Source organism: Miscanthus floridulus, chromosome 2, assembly GCF_019320115.1.
Source record: "Miscanthus floridulus cultivar M001 chromosome 2, ASM1932011v1, whole genome shotgun sequence".
Taxonomy (NCBI): domain Eukaryota; kingdom Viridiplantae; phylum Streptophyta; class Magnoliopsida; order Poales; family Poaceae; genus Miscanthus; species Miscanthus floridulus.
Genome location: NC_089581.1, coordinates 91,119,432 through 91,136,612, shown reverse-complemented (window position 1 = coordinate 91,136,612; position 17,181 = coordinate 91,119,432).

Below are 17,181 nucleotides of genomic sequence, written 5' to 3'. Positions count from 1 at the left end.
GTTGCCTTGGGTTAGCTTCATAAACTCGGTATGCTTAATGGCCATGAGACCTAGGAGGGATAAAGTGTCCCCTGAAGGCTGCCTGGAACTGGTTCCAAATGATCTCAATGTTAGCAGGGAAGGTGGTCCTGTGATGGGTCCACTAGATGCCTACAAGGCCTTGGAGCTGGTGTCCTGCATACGAAGCCTTCATGCCTTTAGTCAAACAGAGCAATCCAAACCTTTGCTCTATCATGCTCAACCATTCATCCACTTGTAAGGGTTCTTTTGCCTCATGAAAGATAGGAGGCTTTGTGTCCATGAAGTCCTTAAAGCTACTGTACTGGTTTGGCTCGGGTCCCTAGCGGACATGCTGATCCTCACGGTTAGCCATCTAGCGCATAGCCTTAGCTAGCATGCGCTGACTTTCCATGACCATTTGCATTAGCTCAGCTAGTGTGGGCGGTGGAGGAGGGGGTTGTTCCTCATCTCCCATGCTACGACTGCGATGAAGGTTATAAGCCATCTGCAAAAGGTATAGCCAATGAGCACTGACGATGTGGAAACTTTTGTAGATGATTTGTATAATTATGCCAAACTGATTCCATTGGAGAGAATGCATTTATATTATCAACAGAGGCACAATCATTCATCACAATCACACAACTCATCAAGCGCATCAATCGACACATAAATGCGATGACTTAACCAACACGAGATCCATAGACCACAAAGACAAAATTCATCAAAAGCTCACATATGTGGAGCATAATACGTTCAATAGGTTACATCCTAGCCATAGTGGTTCCAACTTACATCAAGGGTAACATAGGGTTCGATATTACATCCCAACGATTAACTTGATACAAAGCTACTCGTTCATGCATGAGGATCAACAAAAGACTAGCTCTAGTGCATTAGCTAAGTAGTAAGCTAAACTACGCATCATCCTCGGAGTCAGTGTCGAAGATCTCTCCTCTATCTTCATCACTACTAGGCTCTAACTCCTCATCTTCCTCCTCATCAGGTGGAATGTCCTCAGGTCCATTGACCTCCATGTCATCATCACCTTCAGCCATGATGACACCAGAGCCCATCTCATCCTCATCATCAGGTGGCAGGAGAGGGTGAAGTTGATTGTGTAACAGGTGAACCTCCTCATGGAGATGGTCATTGTACTCTTCAGCAACTACCACTTGCTGCTCTAGTTCCACTTATTGCGCTCTCAACACATTCTCTTCGTGCCAGGCTTCATTCCGTTAGGTTCATCACGTGAATCAACATACGTTCACAGTTGCGGTGAGCAACTGTCAACCTCTGAACCTCAAGGGTCTCTTGGTCCCGTTCCTGTGTTACTTGCTCCAAACGGTGCTGAGCCGCATTCCTCTCAGTAGTCACCCAAGCCAGCTCTGTCCTCAGCCTTTCCGCCTCAGTAGGCTCAGGATGGGGCTCCCGAGGAGCTAACTGGTGACGAGGCACCCTGCCTCCAGCAGACTTGCGAGCAGTGAGTTTCGTGCATGCCATCTATAGCAAAAAGTTGCAACGTAAGGGGAGAATCATTTAAGGGATACTGAAATTTAATTAGTCGGGACAATCATATTTTAAGGGAGGGAGTAATGCAAGAAATGCCATGTATGCTTGAACATGATGCATGCACGATCCGTACATCCTCACAAACCTAGAAAAATTTAAAGGCTAGCGAAATATACGGTGGCATACATACATTCTCTCGTATATGGTAGCTAGTCGATCTACAATGATACGTTGTTAGTGTACCTGCAGAAAATTTCATTTTAGCCTAGTAATTTCCCAAAAAGCATAGAAAATAAGCAGTAAACTAAATACTTTCATACATGCATCCCCTGATGCATATACTCTAGTATCACAGCTACTCGTCAGAGATACCCACATTTAAGTACTCTCATAGATACATGATCGAACATGTAAGTATGCGAGCAACCACAACTACTCTCCCCTAGACCGACGATTGGATGGTCATGCTCTTACAACTCCCACTTACCAGAGCGTAGAGGTATTTTAATCCATACATTACCACCCAAGCAGATGGCATCCATACAATAGCATGCCGTATGGACGACGAAACAGAAACAAGCAGGAACCCCAAAGTTAGTACTTTAATAAGCCACCTAAGAGTCCTTATTTGGGCATAAGGGATATGACCACTGGCAATACTTAGTATTTAAGTTAGGATTTTCACAAATACTTTTGTTTTAAATACACAAATGACATGTTTAGTGTCAAATCTTGCTCTAATGCCAGCTATAACAGAACCGACCAAATCATAAGAACATAAGTACAAAAACAATCACCAAAGCGATCGAATTCCTGTACTTAAGCTCCCATAATCCTGGTAGTCCAGAAATCATGAAGGATTTCAACCAACTCTCGACATACAAACCAAGATCATAGTGATTCAACACAACACATCATCTGTTACAACATTTCATAAGTAGCATTCGGATTACATCCATTAGAGTTTAAATAGAATATTACAAACCAAGTTTGAGTGTGTGGAAGCAACATAGTTTAGTACAAAACATCATAGTTTTCAATTACATTGCCAAGTCTGAGTCATGTCCCACAAAAGCATTATCAGGTACGAGAACTAGTAGAGACCGTGCCCAACGGTCTAGTCTTCATCCCTAGCTGGGAGAAGGTAGTACTTGCAGCAACCAAAGTAGAACTGGTCATCCTACAACAGGTGGGAGATAAACCCTGAGTACGAGAAGGTACTCAGCTAGACTTACCCGTCAAAACTAGAATAAAGGACACCAAGGGTCATGCAAGGCTTATGAGGTGGACTAGCTTGACACAGTTGCATAAAAGAGCTTATGATTATAGTAACCAATTTAAACTTAGCATCAAGCTTATCATCATTTACCTGTCCACTAGATTAGCACCTATACTAGAGCACTCACTTATTAGGAGCAAACAATATTAACCATAGTAGGTATATAAGGCTGTCATCATCATATCATCAATTTTGAACCATTATGTTATTTAGTGTATCTACTTTGGAGATAAGCTCGTCAAGTTCTCACTAACCGGGAGAGACGGTGACTTGAATCGAATTACAACTCAGCTGAGGGGGTATTCCTAACTCTCACCCTGACATACTTTGCAAGGGTAGCTGTGGGTTACCTTTGGTACAACTCAGGAACCAAATTTGTGGGTTCGATCAGCGCCAGCACTCTCAGGGATTACCCTTCTGCCAGGACGATTAGGACTTTTAAATCACCTGCCCATGGACTCACGCCTACGGCCCCCTTTTGAGGCGTACTTTATACTTATCGACTCCCGGCCTAAGTTGAGCTACTCGGCTTCACGATCGGTCTCCAGACCTGGCCAACTAAGAGAGAGGCATGTGTTCAACATGAACAGGAAAGGCTCCAAGATTCATTCCTTAATCGACATAGACGGAGACACTGCAAACCGGCAAGCCTCTGTCTAGTCTTCATTTCAAATTAAGACTAGTTCTTTTTCACGATAGCAAATATAGCCAACCGTGCGACATGTATCTTCCTATATCTCGTAGGTGACAGGAAATCACCTGACATCTACCATGTTTAAGCAAGGCTAAGCACTACACGAGCCTGAGCTACATAGGATTTAGGGTAACAATATCTGGATAAGGATTGGGTAACCAATGCAGCAAGTGTTTGCATCCAACACCTAAACTTAATGCAACAATATATATATATGTAACAATAATACTGTAACTACATTTCAGAAATTAGGAGGCTTAATATGCTCCGGGGCTTGCCTTTCACAAAGTTGCAAGGATGGTGATCCGGGCACTCAACGGCGACCTCGTCTGGCACTTCTCCTGAAGGCTGCACCTCCTGAACCTCCGGTGTCGGCTACTGCTGCTCGCTCGATTCCTCAAATTATAGCAGTGTTACTCCCTCCGGTACACCTATTGCATGCCGATGCATGAGATAAATATCATGGATGCATTAGGAATGACATGATGCTCATGATGAATGAATCACAGTAAGTGTTTATGAAAGCATCACTGGACACTCGTTTACCAAGTAAAATAGCTCTATTCAAATCACTTTAAGCATGTATCTAACTTAACTTAAAGAACAAGATCAACTTACCTAACTTGCATAACCTAAGATAAAGATGCTCATCTTCAGTTAAAGGCCTAACACCTAGGAACATTACCACAAACTTAGAAATAGTAAAGGCATACATAAATCAACATTTAAAGTTTCATATGCACACAAGTAGTCCCTTAATTCAATTACAACAAGAGTTATACAAATCCAAATGACTTCAATGAGGACATTCTGGAAAGCTTATGAAATTTTCTATAATCAATGGTAAACAGCAAAGCATGATTCTTAGGTTAACCAAATCAATTTCCAGTAAACCTAGAATCTGTCCAGGAATGACAGGGTTACTAACTTAATTATTTAATGATGATGCAAAAGCCTAATTTGATCAAACCAAGTTTACCAACTTGTTTTTCATACCTAAGAAACATTAGAAAGTATAGTGCCAACTTCTAAATAAATTATTTAATATCCTTTTCCAATTTATTTAGTTAATTAGGTGATTTAAGCAATATATAGTAAAACTATTCATAAAAAATCTACAAAAATTACAGTAGCTATCTCATGCTTCACATAGGCTACCATAAAAATTTCAAAGCCATTGAGTAAGCAGAACTTGTTGTATCCAAAATAACAGGTGGCATGCCTATTTTTTAGCATAATTAGGAAACTCTAATGAAAAGTGTCAAGCAATAGATTTCACTTTTTTCCTAGCATCATTCTAGCATAAGAACCTTACTCACCAAATTTTACCTATACTGGATCTATAGAAAAATTATGAAAATTCACACAAGATCCATCCATTGATAAAAAGAAATTCTATAACTCAAAAACTATACATGCACTAGCTCTAAAATTTTAACCAGAGCTTCTACTAAGCAATAATAGATTACCCACAAAATTTCATAATTTTTGGACCAGAGAAACTCAAGATAAAATTCCAACAAGTTTGCATGTACCCAAAAACACATTTCAAAGTCCTATTTAATTTATTCAGAATTTCTAAAACATGTGCTCATATAATATTTTTACTAAATAATAGACATGACCAGGAACTTACCAAAATTGGAACCATAACATTTGGATCTACCAAACTAGAGTTACACATTTTTGAAATTGTACAAAATTCTGTGAAATAATAAAACAAACAAAAACAAGAAAATCGATTCACTGCTGTTGGGTCGGCCCGAGGAAACGGTGGCCCACGAGCAATGCTGGCATGGCCTAGACAACGACATAGCCCACGCTGGGCTCCCGCCTCAGCCGCGGCGACTAATGAGAGGGGCCCGCGCATCAGCGGGACAGATAAGGGAGCAGAGGAAGACGGCGGCGCAACTCGCCGCCGGTGGCTTCTCCAGCGAAGGCAACGGTGCCTACATGTTCGCCTCACCCTAGCGGACCTAGGGGAACCCTTTATTGCAGCTACTGATGCTGCTAGAGGGGGTGGCGATGGCCACAGTGGCGCTCGGCCACGGCACGGCCGGCTCCGACGATGCTACGGCGTCGTAGCCCGATAAGGCGACCCTACGAGCTTCGGTAGCAATCCTAGAACCTAGCGCGAGATAGAGGAGGGATGGCAAGGATGCAAAGAGAGCTGGCCATGTGGAGCGCTAACTCCGGCGATGTCCGACAAGGCGGTGGTGGGAAAAAACGGCGATTTCATCCTTACCAAGGCGAAATTGGCACGACGGTGGGGTGGAGGAGGTAGAGGGAAACACGGCGAGGCTCTAGGTGAGCTGGGTGACGTGTTTTTGCTAGGACGTGGGAGCTAGGCGAGGGCGAAGGTCTGGCTGGCAATGGCGGACGGCTTCGGTGCTGCGCGCTGTGGGAGGCGAGAGATGAGAAATGGAGCGGGCGACTCGGTCGGGCAGGCGCTGGGGTGCTTCATGACACGGCTGGCCATGCCAGGGCGCCTGCGACGCATGGCCTGCATGCTCAGGTGATCGGCGATGGGTGGCGCCATGCGGTGGTGAAAATCTGAACCTGTTGAAACACTGTAGCACGCCATTCAGTCGATTTGATCAGCCTGACAGCGCGACTTTAATGCATTATCCTGACTAATCCGTTGCTCGTTTGCAAAAATAGTGTACATGAAAATTGTAGGCCTACCATCCATCTACCATTTATTTTCAAGGACCATCATCTAATTTGCCATGGATCAGAAGTTAAATGAAGCCCAAGTTGGCCTGATCCAACTGAAAATGCAGTTTAAGACTTAGACAAATTTTTCAGTGAAATCAGCATGTACATCTGACTTGTGGGCCTTGTTTGAACATGTTCTAGCCATTTTCATGAGATGGTCATATTGAGACTTTTGTTCCTTGATAAATTGGCTACAATTTTGGTAAAGAGTGCACAGCCATGCAAGATCTCTAAGTTGGTCTTTTGAATCAGTCAAACTATGAGACTCTGGAGTCCATTCAAGTCAAACCTCCACTTGAGGGCATTTTGGTCATTTTGATCTTCATGAACAATGTTCCAACAAGTAACCTAAGTGTAGTTAAGGTGTAATAGACCATGATCAACCACTTTTACAAAATTGTTATACCACTTCTAAAGATAACATGTGATAAAGCAATTAAAACAAGCAATTCATTCATACGTTTCAATTCCATGTTTCACATGTTTCATGACCTTGTGGTTATTTTATACTTGTCATATTACTACCATGTTGCCATGTTTCAAGGTATGAGAAACTCAGGTTGCATTCACATGTTACACCATTACTATTCACAACACTCAAGTATGAAACATACACAATTGGAAGATGTTGCATATGCATGTTTCAGTAACAAAGGCATGATGAGATAGATGATGCACATGTTTATGAAATGAAATGCAATTAGTAGAAGCCAAACACCTCAGGTGTTACATCCCCCATCCTGGCCCACTGTCCCCGCCTCATATATACGCCGCACCCGCACACCGACGCGACGGCCACAACGGCTCTCCCCCATGTAGCCCCACGTAGCCACCCTCGCACCTTGAACCCTAACTCCCTATCTCCATCTCCTCTGCCTCCCCATCTCCCCATCTCCATTTGCTCCCTGTCCCCATCTCCCCATCTCCAACATCAGGCATGGGTCCATCCCCACCCTAGGCGCGCTCACGGCACACATGGCGGCCCCTGGAGGCGGCGGCCCCTTCCTTCACCAGCAGCAGCGACCCCTTCCCCCACCACCACCAGCGGCAAGAGGTGGCCCTAGTCCTTCCCCACCAACAGTAGTGGTTGTGGCAGCCACTTCCCTCATCGGTGGCCGCACCCACACCCCTCCTATCTTCTCGCATTTCCCATCGAATTCGGTGTGGCCACCGAGGTGTGCCCATCAGTCGTCGCCGTCACCGTCACCTCACCAAGACCCATGCCCGTCCTCGTCGAGCCCCATGATGATAGAGTCCATGGCTGGATCTTGGGCGCGTGGTGGAGTCCACAGCCAGATCTCAGATGCATGGTGGAATCCATGGCCAGATCTTGGGTGCGCGGTGGAATCAACGGTCGGATCTCAGGTGTGCCACCTATGCTTATGCACCAGTGGAGGAGAAGATTGACGGTGCTGGCAAAGAAGTGGAGGACTAGAGGGGCGCCGGTGGCCGTTGGAGGAGGTGATGGAGCGATAACAACGTGGTGGGGCAACCGGAAGAGATGACGAGAGGTGCTAGCAAGGGGTGGGGGCCGCAGGCAGAGGAGAAGATGAGGAGCCATGGCTAACCCTGCACGGCACATGTTGCCTGCTAATGCGGGCCTTGAGCCAGCCTAGCCTGTTAAAAAGGTCATGCTTTCCGGGCTGGCCCAGCACGGAAAGTGGCTTGACGGGCTGTGCCTGGGCCGTCGGCTAGGCCCGGAAGACTGGGGTGGCACGGCCCGGTGGCCCATTGTGCTCTACCGTACCGTGCCTAGCATGAGCCCAGGCTAGGCCAGGCGCCCGAATGGCTAGCTATAGCTAGAAGAGAGGAAGAAAGCTTTGTCTTTTTTTATTTCAAAGCCATTTTCAAATTCAATTCCAAATCCAATTTAAATTCTTTTGAAATCTTGTTCGAACTCAATCATCATAAAGTAAATTTACAGCAGCATGAATGCCAAACCATGTAGCTAACCCTATGATAAATTTTAATTTAATGAAAATTTATTATTTCCTTTGTTTTCATGAACACCAAAAATGCAAGATTAAATCATTTTTTCATTTATTTCAAAAAGGGCAAATTTTAGGGTGTTACACCTACCACCACGCTACCTCTGCCATCTGCCATTGTCGCCAATGAGCTGTCTCCGGTGAACCCTAGGTCGCATCTTCACCACCAACCGACGTGGCTTGATGTGGGGAACCTGTTGGTGTCACCATAGTCATCAGTGATCTCGCCACCAGTAAGATAAGGCTGGCCGAAGCACCTCCCCTGCTCTAGTATCACTGACCCATGGGTCCTACTAACCAACGGGCCCCATCTATCAGTCTATGTGTGTTCTTTGATTTCTTATTGTTTTCACAGATTTAAATGCATGTTTCAAAAATTCATAAGTAGAGTTGTAAATGTTCATTTTGGGTGAACCAAATTTTGTTGGATTTACCGTGAAGTGTACTATTTGATAAAAATATGAAACCTACTGTTTGGGATGTTTTTCTAGGAGAATTAAATAGAGCTAAATAAGTGCTTTTAAATTTTTTTCAATCTTGTAAAATGCATAACTTGAGCTAGGAAAGTTATAAAATTATGATTCCAATTTTGTTGATCTTGTGTTGACTTGCTCTAGTTAGGATAAATGTTCAACTTGCAGTAAACTTGATTGGAGTAGGGTTTGTCTATTTATCTTTTAATAAATGGTATTTTCTAAGGAAATTCATAAGGATAAAAATAAGTAACATATTGCCATGCAAATTTTTGTACAGTGTTAATGGGTTTTATGGAAGCTAAGAAAAATATGAAATATGTTGTTTGACACTATTAACAGGGTGAACTATTTTTACTAAAATAAGCCTATGCAAGTTGTCATTTTTGTAGAGATGGCTATATTTATCCAAATGGCATGACATTTGTATAGTAGACTTTTGGGGTCGTATGTAGGCTACTATAATTTTCTAACAATTTGTTGTGCATTTTGATATATTTTTCTTATTTCTCCTTAGTGTCCAAATAAATTAATAAAGGCATTTAAATAATTTATTTGGGCTTGACCATCATATTTTCTAGAGTGTGTATGATTCCTATGAATTGTTGGTACCCTTGGTTGTGCCCAATTTTGATTGCTTGTATGCAGTGAAATATTACTTGTGTAGGCAAAAGGGAGCTCGCTATAAAAATGGTTAGTAACAAAGTTGTAGAGAATTTCTTTATCTAGCTTGTGTCAAAATTTTAGGGAAATAGGCCAAATGGTTTGAGAGTTATAGATATTAGACGTCGGTCTCCCGAAATGCTTACTCTCTAGAATTTCTTGATAGACTAGGGAAATTTACCTATTTTGACTAGGATAGTGGTTGAATCAGCTTTTGGCGATTAAATGAAAGTTGTAGGAAATTTTATAAGATTTCTAGAAAGTCTAAGATCATAGGATTTGGATGAGTAGAACTCTAGTTATGATTAGAACTTTTAGCTATTATGTTGTGGTCCAAAAATTGACTTAGTGTGGATTCTTGAAATTTCTAGAGAAGAGATATGCACCTACTTAGTAAATAAGAATTTAACTTTGTTATCATCCTAATGACCTAATATTATAGTCATCATTTAACCATGTACATTATCATGTCATTGTGGTAGAACCTCCTAAGAAATTGGGCCCATGTGCACCTATCGTTGTCTTAACAGACCTTGGATAGCGTACACGAGTTCCCAACAACTCAACAGGTCTGTCGGGTGTCCTCAGGAAACCCGAATCATCCACGATTCTCTTTTCAAACAGGATCCCAATCATAGACATTGTAGATTACAACAATTTATTCAAATATATACATCAGAGTAAAAGATAGCAGAAGTCTTAAGATAACATAGTTTACAAACCAGTTGTTTTCAAACTTACAATACCATAAGTGTCATACAACCATAGTAGCAGGATAATAATACATTAACTTTATTTGTCATACAAACTAGTGCCTTGTCCAAAGGCCATTCATCACTCCTCATCATCATTGACTTCAAACACAGACATGCAGCAGGGACCAAAACAAGCCTGCGCATGTGACTCACTTGCAACAAGGGTTAACAAACCCTGAGTACAAAAGTACTCAACCAGACTAACCCGACGTAATAGGGGGTGAAAGACTTTAAAGATGTAGGTGTTGGGGCAAGGTAAGGATGTAGCAAGATTCAAAATTTCTTTGCCAAAAGCTTACTATTCTCCATCCTATTTTCAAGTTTTACCCCTATGTCCTTTGTAGTTCATTATCTCAAACTAAATGTACATTTTCCATATTCCAATCCTTCTCATTCCATTCTTTTTCTCATGTTTTAGTAATTCACCAGTCCTGCATTGCTTCTGTAATGAATCAAGTCTCCATATCCGTGGAGCACTGGTAATTCAAATTGATTCAAGTCCTAGCTAGGGATTCCTTATCACACGACATATGTAGAACTTAATCTTGCATATATCAACCTCGCTACTGGATCCTCCCATACTAAGCCGTCTCCACGCCACCCGAGAGCACAGCACACCTCAAATCCGGCCACATTCCAGCCACGAGGGTACATGCTACTCCCGCCATCTCTCCACTCCCAATGTGTGGGCATTCGTCTTAGTATCGGATTAGTCGAAGTAGGCTTACTAGAGTATGTGACCAGTACTACAAAGTGTCTCGTTCAGAAGATCCACAATGAGTGGCCTTTAAGCGACATAGTCGGCAACATTACCCAACATTCAAGATAAGTCACTGACTAGTCTCTAGTTCATTCTACCTTCTTTCTTTCTTTGGCCAATATGCCATCTTTGATTGTATCAAAACTTTTACTTTGAAAGCCTACCATAAGCATACTAAGCATTCTACGCCTTTGTAAATGAAATCATCTTCAAGGATGGTAAACAATTAACAAGGTAGGCAATGCATCAAGTAGGTAATATTTGAAATAATCAACTTAATGCAATAGGTAACATAGGTGATAAACTTTTCAAAGTAAACAAGGTAATGGTTTAATGCATAAACCGGGGCTTGCCTTCGTTGATGATCTCAGGTTCCGGATCAGTACCACAATTATCGAATCCCATGACAACCGGGGATTCTTCTAGAACTTGCTCAACTAGAATCGTTTCACTCTTGGATTCTACATGAAATGATAACATATGCTTTAACATGATGATAATGTAAACATGATGCTGTCATGGTACATGAAATATAACAACACCTCGAATATAACCATTTTTTCACGATAGAGTTGCAAGCCAACAAAACCAACTTGCAATTCTACCATCAAGAACCACACATGTGACTTGACCAAACTGATCTTGAAACCCTACTAGTCACAAAACATGATCAAAACAAGATCAAACACTAATCAAACACTTAGGGTTTGCTTTTATTTATTTTCGAATTAATTTGGAAATAAGCCCAAAAATGAACTTGTTCCAAATGACTTCAAAATTTTATGTAAGCTTCATCATGACAAATTAGTATACCAAAACAAATTTCATAATTTTTGGAATTATACAGTGGCCTACAAAAATCATGGAAATTACATTTATCAATTAATGGACTGAATTTTTGAACATTAAAAATTTATTCAAATTTCAAGTTTCATATTTTTAAACCATACTAGAACATGTACAGAAGCTACACACAAATGTTCAGAATTTTTGGAGCTATGATTATTTTCCTACAAATTCCCAAAGATTTAGCACTATTCAAAATCAGAAAATATCAAAATACACTATTCTCTCTCTCTCTCTCACTGACACCCGGCCCCCACATGTCATCCCTAACCTCTGGCTTTGACCATGGCATTGATGGTGCTAACTCACCGACGGTGAGCCCAATAGCGACAGCCAAAGTACCAACACGTTCACAAGAACTAGGCGCATCGATTTATGGTACTTCGGAGGGTGTTTACGACATGGAACAAGGCTGACGTCGGCCATGGCGGACGCGGTGGCACGACAGCGTTACGCCAGTGAAACAAGGCCGGTAATGGGGAAACAAAGAGTTCAAGAAGCATCAGTGGCTCACCCCGAATGTGTTGAAGCAACGAGCGAGACCAGAGAAGCTATGGTGAAGCATTTCGACGGTGACAGTGATCACGGCGGAGCGGACCTCGTCGACGACGGTGTTCCGGCGATTGTAGTGGGCAAAATGAGCAGGCAAGAGTGGAATAAGCACTACAGCATCGAGACAAAGCCGTAGAGTCAACAAGCAAGGGCAACGGCTCACCGGATGATGCTAGCCATGGTGAATCGGGGTTTCCGTTGAGGTCACCGGCCGCGAGGAAGATGAACATGGACAGTGAGCTCTCGGCGAAATCAAGCGGTAGCAACAGCTTGGTCGGATGCGCAAGGAGCAGGCAGAACTAGAACATGGCTTTTTCGGGGCTAACTTGCGCTGAGGAGACGAGAGAAGCTCGCCGAAGTTGAGACGACGGCATCGGGAAAACAGAGGGAAGGAAAGAAAAGCCAACGACGACGTCTAGGTCTTATAGCTCGGCCAGGAACACGCGGAATCGACATGCAGTGTGCTCCCTATGCCAGCGTGAAGCCAAGGGCGGCCGCAGGCGTGCCTGGAAGGCCGAAGAAAGGACGACGGCGGTGGGGCGATGGCGCCCTGTTTGCTAACTTGATTTCTTTGAAGTATTTACAGATTTGCCACCGAGTTCATTTTACAAATTACTCCCAAATTTTCTAAAGAAGTTGAAAATATCCAAAAATGAAAGTTGCTCAACTTTTCAAACTCTACAACTTTACTTCAAGGAACATTTTCAAATTCTACCTCCATTTTGAAATTTGAATTTGGGGTGCATTTGAGCATTTGAATCATTTCAAAATTACTCCAAATTTTATATGTAAACTTGAAAAATTTTGAATACCAAAGTTGATTCTTATAAAATAAGCTTCAACTTTGATTTTTGTCACAACCCCAAATTCCAAATAGATTTTGAATTAGACAAAAGGGGCAAAAAGGACTTTTATGATTTGAATTTGAATTCAAATTTGATTTGTTTACCTTTTACTTTAACTTTGATTTTTGACCAGTAACAAAGCCCATTAGGGTTATTTGAGTCAAATGACACATGGCCTCACATGATCACATGAAATTTGACCCTTGTGGTCATGATCTTTATTTAGGGTTTTGAATCACATCACATAAAATAACAACATTATGAAATAAAGCTTATTTAGTGAATGCATTCAAAATTTTCTACTTTATGAATGTTTTGCAATGCATATGATGACATGTCAAGTTTTAGTGCTAGGTCAAAACACCAGAGGTGTTACAACCCTTCCCCCTTAAAGAAATCTCATCCCGAGATTTAAAACTTAAGGCTAAGTAATGGAAAAGGAAATGTGTCAAGCTAACACATCATAACTTTATTCAAAAGGCTAGTGAGGGGGTTTTTCATTCTGTTGACAAACGAGACAAGTTACAATATAGATAAGGTATTGCAACTAGATAGAAGTGAAGAAGTCAGGAAAGTTTTCTTCTAAGTAATCCTCGGACTCCCAAGTAGCTTCATCTTCAGTGTGTTGATTCCATTGTACTTTGTAGAACTTGATTGTACGTCTTCGAGTAACTCGATCTTTCTGATCTAAGACTCTAATAGGGTACTCAGCATAAGTCAAGTCAGGTTCTAGTTCTACATCACCAAAGTCGATCACTTAGTCAGGTACTTAAAGACACTTCTTTAATTGAGATACATGGAAGATATCATGCACAGCTGACATGTGATCTGGTAGCTTGACGCGATAGGCGACCGGTCCACATCGTTGTTGGATTTGAAAAGGACCTACATAACGGGGCGCCAACTTTCCCTGAATCCCACAATGATGAACTCCTTTCATCGGTGATACCTTGAGGTAGACATAATCTCCCACTTTGAATTCTAGCGGTCGTCTCCTCTTATCAGCATAGCTTTTCTATCAGGATTGAGCTACCTTCATATTAGCTTGTATGAGTTTAACCTTCTCTTTAGCTTCCTTGACCACATCCGGTCCAAAGAACCAACGTTCTCCAGCTTCTGACCAATTTAAAGGTGTCTGACATCTACGACCATACAGTGCTTCGAATGGTGCCATTTTAATGCTCTCTTGGTGACTATTGTTATATGAGAATTCAGCCAAGGGAAGGCATTCATCCCATTTAGCACCATAGGAAAGGACACATGCTCTTAACATATCTTCAAGAATTTGATTTACCCTCTTAGTCTATCCATCTATTTGCAGATGATAAGCAGAACTATGGATAAGTTTAGTTCCCAAAGACTCATGTAGACTTTTCCAAAACTTGGATACGAACAACGACCCTCTGTCAGAGACAATGGTCTTGGGTGCCCCATGCAGACTAAAAATTCTATAAAGATAAAGCTTTGCATACTGTTCCGCTTGATATTTATCTTTGACTGGTAGGAAATAAGCTATCTTGGTTAGGCGATCAACAATAACCCATATTGAATTGTAGCCTGCAGATGTCCTAGGCAATCCCACGATGAAGTCCATACAAATATCTTCCCACTTCCAGGATGGAACTGGCAATGAATGTAATGGACCTGCAGTCTTCATATGAACTGCTTTGACTCTCTGACAAATATCACACTTGGCCACATATTGAGCTATTTCTATTTTCATTTTGGTCCACCAATATCTCTTTCTCAGATCATGATATATTTTGTTGCTACCCAGATGAATGGAGTATCTTGTAGAATGAGCTTCATCAAGAATCTACTTTCGCAGTTCTGGATTTTTGGGTACTACCAATCTATCCTTGAACCATACAACATCTGATTCATCAATCTTAAAACATGTTGGTTTTCCAGATCTGACTTTATCCTTGATATGGGCTATGCCCTTACTTTTCCGTTGAGCATCAATGATCTAATCTTTGATAGTGGACTCTACTGCAATATTGGATAGGGAACCTTGTTCTATGATTTGTAAATTCAGATGCTCCATGTCTTGACACAATGTTCATTGCATAGGTTTCATAATCAAACAATGGCAATGACTCTTGTGACTCAGGGCATCGGCAACCACATTAGCCTTGCCCGGATGATAGTGCACTTCTAAGTCATAATCTTTGATAAGTTCTAACCATCTTCTTTGCCTCATATTCAACTCTAACTGAGTGAAAATGTATTTGAAACTCTTGTGATCTGTATAGATATGACATATATTGCCCAATAAATAATGTCGCCAAACCTTGAGTGCATGAACAACAGCAGCTAATTCAAGGTCATGGGTGGGATAATGTTCTTCATGCTTCTTGAGTTGTTTGGAAGCATATGCTATGACTCTGCCTTCTTGCATCAGAACATAGCCAATTCTAATTCTGGACGCATCACAATAGATATTAAATGGCCTCTCGATATTAGGTTGTGCTAATACTAGTGCAGTTGTTAGTAATTTCTTCAATGTCTAAAAGGCCTTCTCATATTTTGTTGACCATACAAACTTAGTTTGATTTTTCAGTAGTCCAGTAATTGGCTTCGCAATTCTAGAGAAGTCAGGGATGAACCGATGATAATACCCTGCCAACCCCAGAAAACTCCTAACTTGATGAACAGAGGTAGGTGCTTTCCAGTTAAGGACTTCTTCTACCTTGCTCGGATTAACAGCTATACCACCAGCAGATAACACATGACTCAAAAATTGTACTTCCTCCAACCAAAATGCACATTTACTGAATTTGGCATATAGTTGGTGATCTCTTAATCTTTGTAGAACAATGCGGAGATGTTCCGCATGTTCCTCTTTGCTCTTAGAATAGATAAGAATGTCATCAATGAACACCACGACAAACTTATCCAACTCGAGCATGAAAACTGAGTTCATCAGGTACATGAAATGAGCCAGGGCATTGGTCAGCCCAAAAGACATGACTAGATACTCATATAGACCATATCGGGTAGTAAATGCTGTCTTTGGCACATCTTCTCATCTGATCTTAATCTGGTGATAGCCTAATCTCAAGTCTATCTTCGAGAACACCTTAGCTCCCGCAAGTTGATCAAAAAGCAAATCAATTCAGGGTAAGGGGTATTTGTTCTTTATGGTGACTTCATTTAATGACCGATAGTCAACATATAACCTTAAGGTTTGGTCCTTCTTCTTCACGAAGATAGCAGGGCATCCCCAAGGTGATGAACTAGGTTGAATGAAACCCTTGTCTAACAACTCTTGTAGTTGCATTTTTAATTCTGCTAGTTCTTAGGGTGGCATCCTATATGCTCTTCTAGACACTAGTGCTGTTCCTGGTTTTAGATCAATTCTAAACTCTACATCTCGGTCTGGTGGTAGACCAGGCAGATCATCGGGAAAGACATCCGTAAACTCACATGCCACTAGAATTTTCTTGGCTTCTTCAACAATAGTTGCACAGACTGTTTCCACTGTACTCTTAGGAAAGGGAAGTTGGATGAGAAGTTGGGTTTTGCTGTTAGGTGCATTTACCCTTATGGTTCTATGCGGGACATCTAAGATAGCCCCATGTTGGGTTAACCAGTTCATACCAAGGATCATATCTATATCTTGATCCTTTAATATCAGCATATTGGTAGGGAACTCATAACCTCCCAAATCAATAGGTACATGCTGAACTACCTCCCTTGTATAAATTCGTCCCCCAGGTGACTGTATATGATAGGGTTCTTTTGTTTCCCCAAACTTTGCTTCAAGGAATATTTTCAAATTCTGCCTCCATTTTGAAATTTGAATTTGGGGTGCATTTGAGCATTTGAATCATTTCAAAATTACTCCAAATTTTATATGCAAACTTTAAAAACTTTGAATACCAAAGTTGATCCTTATAAAATAAGCTTCAACTTTGCTTTTTGTCACAACCCCAAATTCCAAATGGATTTTGAATTAGACAAAAGGGGCAAAAAGGACTGCTCATGACCATTGTTTAGGTCGATGATGATAAATGAATGTGTGATCCTTGGGTAGGATACTTATTTTGTGTGTTATGTTTATGTTAGTTATGCCACTCCACTCCTACTATGG